Below are 12,664 nucleotides of genomic sequence, written 5' to 3'. Positions count from 1 at the left end.
TAGAACGAGTGAAATGAAAAATACGTTTGAAAGAGTGATTTTTCATACTTTTGGACTGAATGCTTTAATATATTGTATATTAAGATATGTAGATAGTGTAGACAAGATGATATGATCATAACGCACATGCATTCACATGCGCACGGGTGCAATGCTAAAATTTGAATATAATTGGTATCCTTCTGAGAAAACGTTGTAAAAGTCAAATAAGCACATAGTTTGTCTTATTTAATGAAGCTTACAGGGAATATGGCACCAAAAAGGAGTTGGGGGGCGTTTGGGGAACATCTGTAACGGTTCCCGTTACAATTAGCACTAGTTAGTTTAAATTCATGCCTTATAGAAAAATATATCTTGGAAGAACGCTTTACAATGGGTGTAATGATAAATATTGTTTAGTTAAAGAATTCTAAAAATGCAAATTTTCTATATTTAATCAATAATTCAACCTCTAAGAAATGTTTACAAGGGCAATAACTCCTTCTAAGGTCTCCTCATTCAGGAATTTGCTTTTCTGTAAAATAGTTTACTTATTTTCACAATTCAAAAGTATCTTTTAAGTTGAAAGTATTTAGGAACACTCAGCATCAGAATAATGCATTTTAACTAGTTTTTACATATTTTTCTCAATACTGTTTACAAAAAATGTACAACTTTTTATGTTGACATAAACCTCTGTTTATTTATGTTTTGCATCTCAAATGATATGGTGACCCATACATTTTTTGCAATAAATGGAAAGTTTAAAGTATATTGAAAGAAAATAAATGCAGTTTTTATACTTTGAACCTATAAAATTGTGAGGGTGGAAATTCCTTAACCTTATAGGGTCAATTGTGTTATTTATGTTGGGTGCGTATCATTACCGCTACATTTTCAAAATTTTCATTACCGCTACATAGTCATTACCGCTACAAAAAACCTTACATTACCGCTACATAAAAAGTATACATTACCGCTACATTGCCTCTTTCGTTAGCCAGGTACATACATGTATATGTGTACACTACAACCTGTAAATGCATAAGATAAGTTTTGTCAAATGTTTTTTACACTATCGCTAAAGCTTTGAATGCCATTTGCTTGACATATTCTTGTTTTCTAAATTTATAACCATCGATTCGTAAGCAAGCATTCTCTCAATTTGTAACAAACTTTTCAGTTGTGGCCACAGTGTTAAGATGAATCTAAACAATCAAATTTCGACTGCAGAGTTATTTATATAAATATACTCATTCTGATTAAATAGTGAGTGAATTCTGCTGATTAGAACTCATATACCGAACCATGCATGTGTAACAGACTTGTGTGGACTTGTGTAGTCAGATACTTAATAACAACAAGGCTGCTGGTTCGAGTTGAACAAGACGATTTTCTTTATTACGATGGATAGATAATCATCATCCTTCAAAACCTTATAATGAAATAACAAATTATAAATTCTAAGCATAAAAACTATAAAGCTATTAATCAATATACATGTACAAATCAATATATCATTTAGCTTTATCCAAATCAAGGGAGATAATCCAATTACATGAAAATTTCATAATAAAATCTCCCATTGCTTTAATCCATGAATATTAGCAGTAAAATCTTTACAATAATTATCATTCCATTGTATATGTACATCATTTATTATTGTTCAGCATAAAAACAATAAACATGCTTACCATTCAATGGGAATGGGTCATACACTATAACAGCGTATAAGCTGCACACAGCAATGAATGGAGAACAATATCTCAATATCTACAAATCAACAATAAACAACTTGTAGATATCTACACTAATCATAAAATAAAGTTTACTTTAAAAATAGGAAAAAGTGAGACAGCAATGTATTTACTATTTACATGTAACTCCATACCTAAAGTCTCACTCTCACTATACATTTACTCCAGAAAAAGTGATTTAAGGAATTAAGTGCAAAAATTACAGATTTCACATTTAATAAAATAGAATCTTATTACTTATTAGTATGAAAGAATTACTTACTATGCAAGAGGAAGTGTTGGTCTCTGTCAAATGTCAGATTTGTAAAACACTATACCCAGAGACAAAACTGCACTTCCATCACATATGGCAACCAAGCAAGAATTAACCAAAAACACAAAGAAAACTTGGAGGGAAACACAAAAACCAATAAGAAACCATAAGACAACACTAAAAAACCAATGAAACTAAAAGATACAAAATGACCATGGCCAGAATATAATTAGCGCCCTGAGGCTAACTCTGGACCTCTCTGAAATAGAATAATTTAAAAATCAATACACTTAACTACAGATAAAATGAATAATTATGTAATTCAGCTGTAGAAGTGTGCTGCAAGTAAAAACATATGCTTAATTAAATTAATGAAAAGATGCACAGGCAATATGCATTGCTATGCACATGTGCATAATATATAAAAACATGAGTCTGTCACACATGGCTAAATCCATATGTAGCGGTAATGAGTTGTTTTGGACTGATTTAATATGTAGCGGTAATAAGCTGTTTTTGGTCGAAAAAATGTAGTGGTAATGATCGGTCGAAAATCTGAAAAAATGTAGCGGTAATGAGTTGAAATTTTTGGCAATGTAGCGGTAATGTTGACCTCCCATTTATGTCATACCTGGAGATGGCTATTCAAAATTTTACTCTGCATGTACCTGGAATAGACAAACAAAAAAGAAAATTATATTTCATTTAACACATTGAAATAATTAATTAATATGTAAATTAAATACATGTATTCTTACAAACAAAAATGCAAAACATCAATGTAAATTACCTTTAGCAAATATCTTTTCATTACACAGGTTGATGCATGCATGCAAGTAATTTATTATACCCCCTGCTTGAAAAGCGGGAGGGTATATTAAGTAATTGGCATGTCTGTCCGTCTGTTATGCTTTGGTGTACCCATCTCTTATCCGCTAATTCCTCTAATACCACTGAGTGATATTTGATGACTTTCACTGTAAGAATCTTCGTTACATATTGCAATCATTCATCTTCTATTTTACTTTTTGATCCGCCAAATATTTGGGGTTTCCCATAGCAAAACATGGACACAGTCAATATATTCATATGAGAATTAGCGGTAGGTATCATTTAGTGTCAGAGCTCATTGCTCACAGTACATTTAGTTTCATACTATTAAATTTATGCTATATCAGTAGCTACTTTTAGATGGGCTATACTTTAAAAGGGAAAATAGTTGTACGCATAGGAATATTCAAAATTTTCAAAAACTGCATATGTGATTGATTGATTGATTGATTGATTGATTGTATGTTGTTTAACGTCCCTCTCGAGAATTTTTCATTCATATGGAGACGCCACCACTTACCGATGGAGGGCTACAAGTTTTGGATGAGGGCCTTTGAGCAGGGAAGAATCATTTTTATGCCAGCACCTACAGCTACACGGGGCCTCGGTTTATACGGTCTCATCCAAGGACCGGTCTTCACGTCCAACAGTGGGATTCGAATTAGCGACGTAAGGATTGACTCCTTACTCCCCAACTCTAGAGCAGACGCTCTCATCACTGCGCCACGCGGGCGACAAGTTTCATACCTGATATATACACAAGTATGTGAGAATTTACCACATTGACATCTGATCTGATTAATCATAAATTCTATATGATATTAAATTAGAAAAGTAACAACCATATTTTGATCAGTTTAGGCTCTAGATGATATAAACAGCTGATACTATTAAAACTGCAAACAAGTTGCTGTCCTTTAAAAAAGGACTGCAATACGTGGACCATATGCGTGTTTTTTTTCTAACTGAAATTCAATTAAGAAAAATTATAAGTGTAGGGAATATTCATGTAAGGTTTCTTCATTTATTCTAAAATTATCTGCCACTTATAACTGATTGTAGTTTCAAAGCACAATTGTGAAATTTTATCTCCGATTAGCGACCTTTAGTTTTGTCAATTTTAACATATTATAAAAAATCGGTTTATTTTGACACGTGTAACTCATATTGGCTGGGACTTGACACCTGTTCTGGATTTATTATGGGAAAAATGGAAGTGTGATGATTCACGAGTAGCATAGTTCTGTAATATGCAGATTTGTTTTTTTTTGTCGGACCCCCCCCCCCCCCAACACACGCACACATTAAAAGCCGTTGCTACAGACCTTTATCAAACAATATTTAGATTGCTGAAAGATTAAATTATTTTAAGATCCTTGATGCACAAAACTTATCCCGGTGAAAACTTGCTCTATCTTTTAAAAGCTACATGTATCTCTGTTCGTTAAGTGACGTTTTTCATTCAAGTTGATAAGTTACATGTATCTATATACCGTAACTTCCTTAAAAGTCTTTACCATAGAATCAATGTTTTGTATAAAAGTATATGTAAAAGAGAGGAAATCGGATATGCCAATGAATACGTAAATGCGATATACAGATTTAAAAGCGCGATTTGCAGATGAATGGCATATTTTAATTCGAATAGGGCGAATTATTCTACGGGCAAGTTACCTAAGGCGCGCACTTTCTAGCATTTGCGCGCATGCTCAGCCTGTCGTTTGTCCAGGGCATCCGCTTTAGCTTCGCTTATATATTTACTGCGTGGACCGCATGGTCCACGCAACAAAATTAAATAAACAAACCTTGAATCCTTCATCCAGGTACATGTTTATGTGTTGAGGAAATTCGGAGGAACTTCTTGTGCATACACACGAGTACGGATAGAATTAAATTTTAGTCTCTTGGTATTTGAAAAAACACATATGGTTCTCACAAATCACTGGGTATTGATAAGTAAGAATAATGACTTTTATACGGCGCGTTACTCTGCATATGCATGCATAGTAGACTACCTTACAAGTAGGAACGAACTATAGCACACCTGCATTTTCTCTTCAATTTTAGATATGCTATTAACAGCATTTGACAAATATGCCCTAAAATATTTAGCCATTTTGTGCCAGAGGTAATCGAAAAAATAAATGAAATTCTACTTACGAGTCTTTTTGTTCACTAAATCAATATATGTGGGTTAATCTTTACTACCACAACTACTCCCTTCCACGTGGAAACATGTTTACAAAATCGAGAGGTGCTGTTTTGACACTTTAAAGTGCAATAGCACTTTACAGAATAAGAAACTGCAAACCTACTTTCACTTTTCAGGTAGTGAAACGTTTGTATTTCAAATTTTTGCAATAGAATAGAATATAGAAAAAGAATAGAATATAGAAAAAGTCTTCTCAAGAACCATTGAGACAGGACAGATGAAACTCTTGTGAATTCATTGTCAGGTGGTGTAGATTCAACTTTGTTTAAATCATGACCCCAGGGGTAGGTTGGGTCCAAATGGACGATACAAGTTTTACATAGGATTATATAGGGAAGCCTTTTGAAATCTTCTTTCCAATTACTTTAAAGCCATGTTTAGTGATATTTATAGGGAATCATCCTCATGGAAGTGTAGATTCAAGTTTGTTCAAATCATGACCCCCTGGGGTGTTAAAATTCACCCCCCCCCCCTCACTCAGTAAACTTCAGTTCTGATCTAATATGTGTTTTTTTCCTAGCCAATTGCTCAGGTGAGCGATGTGGCCCCTGGACCTCTTGTTCTAATACATCACTGTAAACAGATAGGGCTGTAAGAAAATAAAACAATCAAAAGACTGAGTTGAATTACAATTAACTATTTAAATTAATTTTAAGATGAGGTTTTCTTGTATAAAAATTCCAAAGAATTATATTTAAAAAACATTCGTGCATGTGTTTATTAGCAATAATAATAATCTGATTTCGGAGTTAGCAAGTGAAACAATTATTTACATATATTTGTCATCAAATATTCTATATATATATATATATATATATATATATATATATATATATATATATATATATATATATATATATATATATATAGCCACCTTCTAAAAATTTTTGTAAACTTGCAATTACCATGATCTGGTGTATCTTAAACAAAAAACTCATATAGAGAGGTTTTTGTCACTTTGTTCTCACTTCTCAATTCTTAAGCTAGAGAAAAAAAAACCCGCCATACTCAAAAAAATATCAATGTCTTTAAAGAAATGGTAAAAGTAAACAAAGAAATAAATAAAAACTTTGTCAGAAAAAAGAGACTTCTGTAAAACAAATGATTGTTGAATAGAAAGACTTTCTACATGTGTTCACTTACATATCTTTCTCCTTACATGTACTTTCTTACATTTTATATAAAAAAAAAGGTAATACATATAAAACAGTATTAAGATCACATTTTCTACTTTTGTCCTAAACATAGCTGAGTTGCTATAATGACTTTCATTTTCAATTAATGAAAAATTAATCTCAGTTGAAGTTCAATAACTTACAGAAAAAATAAGAAGTCGGATACATATATGTATCAGTTTAACTACTTGGGTTTTGCGTATAATCCCATTTTCAGTAACAATAATGTTTTTAAATTTTTATTTCATATTTAACATAATTCAATAGATATCTTTTCTAAATTTTCTTATTCACTTAACGTAGAACCTACGTCGTATGACATCATAACTAGTGAATGTGTTGAGCCTGTGCTAGATCCATTATGACGTCATAATGGCAAATAAAATTCCAAATTACCCGCCCCTCAATGTAGGTGGCGCGCGCACCGATTAGGTTCAACGCTCTTCTCGCCTCTAAAGACAAAAGATTACTTTCAGTAACCTTCAGCGTCATCGTCATTATAACAATCAGATTAATAGTTATCAAATGGCTGACTACGGTTTGTGGAGTCTTAAAGATATTAAGAGTGAACTTCATCGACGGAATGCTCGAGTTTCGGGTCGAAAACGAGAGCTTGTTGAAAGGTCTGGTCGACGTTTTAATTTTCAACCATAATTTCCTCGGGCAAATACCGATCGCGTTTAGCAAAAAAATACATGGTATTTAAATGATTAAATAAAATGAGATATGAATGAACTTTTACAATCAGGTCCAGCACAATACCCCGATAAAGGTATATAGCTAATTGATAAAGCTATATAGCTTTAAAAAGGTGTTTAAAATACCTTGATCAAGGTATTTTATTTAATGAAAATTTAAAGAAATCTTTTAAAAATTAAATACTGAAAGTCGAGTTCTGAGTTCTTGTCAGTGTGTCTACTCATGCATGAAAACCACACCGGTATCATAAAGAAAGCATAAAATAACGTCTCACAAAACATGTTTTCTACTGATTTCATTCAACTCAACTTTCAATAATTAATTTTTAAAGAATTTTTTGAATTTTCATTACATAAAATACCTTGATAAAGCTATATAGCTTTATCAAGCTTCATACCTTTATCAGGGTATTTTGCTGGACCTGACAATATTACAAATTATGGAAAATGAATAACCTCTATTTTATTTTTTTTCTTACATTAAAAAAAAATAACTCCACACATATTATGAGAGACGCCCCTATCAGCTGATCACACAGGTCTGGTACAATCATTAGATTTTGATATGGAACTTGTATTCTACACATAGCTTAGTTTGCTCACTTACCTGAAATATCTTTCTAGCCATTAAATCATACTTCTTTCTTAATTTAGCATTTTTCTAGCACATGATTGTGTACAGTTTCAGTTTTTCAAACAAAAGAAATACATCTTTTCAATTTTTTGTTCATTTCAACATTATTTAAAAAAAACAAAATTGTGATAAGTTTAATCAAAATAGCTAAATGGTTAAGCTACAAGTACTTCAAGTAGCTAATAAGACTACAACAAGCAATTCAAGCTACATAGCTGTAAATCGAGTGTTTGTACCAGTCCAGACCTGGAGAACTACATTACATTGAAAAAAATGAAAACAAGTCATTTATTTACATGTACATTTTGATTTACATTTTCAGACTAGAGGCATATGATAGAAACAATAACTTTGATAACAGAGAAAATGTTGAGAGAGAGTATGAAATGAAAGTGCCAAATTATGACCAATATAAAGATATTCACAAGGACACACAACTCACACCACTTAAGCAAGAGGCTATTGCTGCATATTTAGGAAAAATGGGGAAAAGTGTGGATGATCATGTGAAATATATTTACGAAAGCAAGTTTCTGAAATATGTGCGCTTGGCGTGTGATATTGGTATGTTTTATGTGAGAGCTGAGTGCAAAGCAGAGATGAAGAGGAGTATTTCATATAAAGTGGATGCATGTGTGGATGTTGATGGGTGTGTCGTGCAATGCCAATGTGAATGTGCAGCGGGGATGGGTCCGTCAGCTGTGTGTAAGCATGTTTGTACTGTTTTATTTGCTTTGCAAATGTTTAGTGAATGTGGTGACATTATAACTGAGGAAACCTGCACACAACACCTTCAAACCTTTCACCAAGCTAAAAGATACAAGGGTAGTCCAATCAAAGCCAGAGACTTGCCTTTGGCAAATCAAGACTTAAATGTCAACTTTGATCCCAGGCCAAGAGAATTCCGCAGTACACCTGGTTATCAAAATGCTTTTCGAAACGTGTGGCTCAATCATCCAAACATCAATTCTTTCCCTGTCTCTCAGCTCTTTCCATTTGCAAACACAATAGCTTTAGATAAAGATCATGATTACCTACAATATTCTCTTTATGACAACTGGTTAAGGAACATGAACATTACAAACATATCTGATGAAGACATTGTGAAGACAGAACGACTGACATGTGGACAGAGCACCAATCTTCTGTGGCGCACTGAACGTAGAAAGAGAATTCATTCTTCTAACTTTGGGAAAATTTGTAAAGCCACAGAGAAAACTGACTTTAATAAACTAGCAAATAATTTGACAAAACATTCACCACAAATATTTGCACCTGCTATTCTTCATGGTAAATGCTATGAATCTGTTGCATTACAGGAGTTTCAGGACAAATCTGGGATACAGGCCGACAGTTGTGGTATTTTTGTGTCTAAAACACATCCCTTCTTAGCTGCATCACCTGATGCAGTTATTGATGATAATGAGTTAGTTGAAATCAAATGTCCTTACACTGCAAAAAACAAAGAAATCTCAGAAAATTCTGTCTGCTATCTGAAATGTATAAATGATAAATTTGAGCTTGACAATTCACATGACTATTATTATCAAGTGCAAGGACAAATGTTCTGTTCAGGAAGAAATGAATGCACTTTTGTAGTTTACACTCTGAAAGACATGAAAACAATCAAAATACATAGAGATGAAAGTTTCATAGAAAAGATGCTGAAGAAACTGGAAAAATTCTTTGAAAATCATTTCAAGCGAGCTGTTTTAGATAGGTTTTACTACCATCAAATGGATTAAATCATGTTGTTCAATGTTCATTACCAAATTAAATGATAATTTTGGAATGATATTTAGAGTTTAACTTGTTTTCTTATCTACAAAATACAATGTCATATACTTAAAAATTTACTACAGCCACATACTGTTCCTGCAGGTCTTAAAAGTAAAACAAGTCTTAAAGATGTTTGTATAACACTTATGCCCCCCCCCCCCTCCCCCAAATAATTGGAGTTTTTCTAAGCCCAAGGGGCATAACTCTGTCCAAAATCTTTGGTATTAAAATATGTATAAATTTCAATAAAATGAAATTGCAGAATTAATTCAATCTAAGACTAAGAGCCTGTACAGAACCCATCAATTTTTTTTTTTTGCAATTATAGTTTAGCAGCAGATAAATCCTCAATATTGAACCTTTATATATTATACAAAAGATATCCAATGACAACAGTTACTACACATGTATTTCATATAATCTTGGATACAATTGATTCATGCATGTCTAGATACAATGCACTTTCTAAAGTTGCACATGGTAAAACAGATAAAAGCAATTTCACTGGCCAATTTTGTCTCTGTAGAGTTTAAAGGTCCTTTCAGTATTTTAAAAGTTTTCGCAAGCCCTATCAACCTTTCTATATGCACCCGTTTGCTGGATATCTTTCTGTCTCTTAAAACAGTTTTATTAGACATACGATTTTTTTCCTGAAAAAGGTCGGAATATTTACTTTAACATCTTTGGGGGCGAACAGATCCTGGACGTTAAAGCCTTTATCAGACATTATCGAATCCCCGGGATCACAAATGTTAATCAGAGGGCTGCGTTCCACAACTTGCCTGTCACTAGTGGACCCTCCATAAGCTGGGGAAATGTACGATATAAGTCCACCAGGAGTAGCACCTACAAGTACTTTTACAGTATTTCTGTTTTTGTAGGTAGAAAAAGTGGATTGTTGGGCAATAGGAGGTTTGGGTTTTTTAACTGGAATCTCTGTACCATCAATTATAACTCTAGTCGAAGGAAATTTTTCAAAAAAGTCACTTGGTGAATAAAAACTGACAGTGTCTCTGTCAGGCCAAAAATTAATTTCTCTGAATTGTCTCGCCATAAAATTTACCCAGGTTATCCAAATATTGTCTACTGTAGTTTTCGAAATTCCAAAAAGATGGCTCAATTCATAGTTGGTTTTGTTTTGTCTTAGCTTTATCAAAGTTAAAAAAAAGCTGGTTTTCAATAGATAAGTTTTGAACTTGGTTATACAAATATCTAAGATTATAAGCAGCAGGACCTAAACTATGAAGTACAAACAAAAAATCTAAGTGTGAAGCAAGGCCTGTATAGAACATCATTCCCTCACTGTCATGAATGAAGTCCTCTACTGACATCAAAGGGGTAGGAAACGTTTGCGTTGAGGACTCTGCATACGAAACATCTTCTTTTTCTTCCGCCTCGGCTGAATGTGCTTCTTCAGTAGATGGTTCACCGATCGTTTCTTCAACATAAAATTCATCATCGACATCCATCAATACCTCTACAGGTTCTTCTGTCTGTCTCTCCTCTTCTGTCTTAACACTGCGTGCTGCTCTTCGCTCACTTCTTTTATCATTTTCCTGTTGGTTGCTCCACGGAAAAATTGATGGTACTGCTTGTGCCTTTCTTTGTTTTTTCAGAGGATCAGTTCCTAAAACAATTTAGTTTTAACTTATTAGTCATTTTTATATCTTGAAAAAATGGAGTTCATAAATGTTCTATATGTAGTATACATATGTTATAGCATTTGATCAATTTTATAAAAATTAATTCATCTATTTTGTAATATATGTACTTATATCTATATCTATTTACACATTCATTTCTACATAAATAGAAGAATAAATTTAATAAATCAATAATGATATATATCTTATCCTCTACGATATGAAATCCATTCCGCCATCAATCCCCATATCTTGATGTTTTTCTTTTATCTGCTCAACATCTAACTGGTATGTCGACTTATTTCCGATGGATGATTTATGACAAAACAAAATAGCCATAAAAAGGCAAACTTTATAACATATTCACAAGTTTGACCATTTCATTGCATATTTTGAATCTGTCAATAAATTCATCTGTATGTGGTCATCCGTCTCGTGAAAAAGAGTAAAATGTTATTTTAATTCAACTGTAGGAACAAGATCAATTAAATTGCATAACTCAAACAAAATATGTAAAAATGTTAAAAGCTTGTTTTCACAACTTTTCTGTTTGTATTTTATAAAACTGTCTGTAGCATAATAATGCATAGGTATATTCCAAAGCTTTATAAATCAGCGAAATCTTCAGGAGATATAAACATCTTGTTACCTCTACCCCTCCTATCTCCGGTGAAAACAACCTACTATTTTGCTGATAAATAATACGTAACTGATTTAAAATTAAATTAAATAAAAATAGTTTTGAAATACCAACTACATTTAACAAGTAACTTACCGTGCGAAGTAACTGGAATGAAGTCATCTTCACGGAAATGTTTATGACACACCACACTGTGAGGTTGGGGGCACCAGTGTTTATAACGGTATTCGGCACTATTTCTTTTAATAGCTAACACCCAAAGCTTCCTAAGCTTCTTGTCCTTTGGAAATTGCAAACCTCCACGGGTTGAACAGCCAGGAATGCAGCAGCAAGTCGGCATTTTGATTGAAATTCAATACGAATGTTGGAATGATAACGCTTTCCTAATACCGGAAGTCTATGTGTTGAACCTAAACGTTCGAAGCGCCGCCTATATATTAACAAAGGGGAAAAACTGACAAATATCGATCATTAATTCAATGTCATTTCCCGTACTTTTCGGCTTCAGTATAGAAATGGTAGAAAAAACTGCATTTTGAAATTCACAGAATTCAATTTAAAACCATGCCGAATTATTCTTCTTAATATTCGATTTAAATATTTTAAATTTAATGCTTAATGACAATATATTTCTTGAATTAGAGAAACCTGTTGGCACCTTTCATTTCATAGATCTTGACCTTAATTAAGTTGACAAATCCAAGACTATATTGTGTGATGAAATTGCCATATATACCACAAACTGTAATAATGTAAATTGTATGTATCTATTTTGAAGGAATGCAAAAATCTTTTTTAAAATTGTCAGTTGCAAACTACCGGTAAATAGTGTAATATTTTGATGAAATGTGTCTAAGTCAAAGATGTACTTGTTGTAGATTGTGTGTACATTCTGTGATATTTATCATGAAATGATGTGCATTCCTTTTCATAATTATTTGTTACTTATTTAAATTCTTGGAGTTTTATTACAATTTCTCTATTAAATATGACCTTTTAAATTAAAAGTACATTTTTTTATTAACATTTTGAAGCTGAAACTAACCCGAAACAGTCATTTGAT

Source organism: Saccostrea cucullata, unplaced genomic scaffold (assembly GCF_032062105.1).
Source record: "Saccostrea cucullata isolate Sc308-1 unplaced genomic scaffold, CSIRO_AGI_Scuc_v1 ctg11376, whole genome shotgun sequence".
Taxonomy (NCBI): domain Eukaryota; kingdom Metazoa; phylum Mollusca; class Bivalvia; order Ostreida; family Ostreidae; genus Saccostrea; species Saccostrea cuccullata.
The sequence above is the reverse complement of the archived record's forward strand: the minus strand, read 5'-3'. Positions refer to the sequence as shown.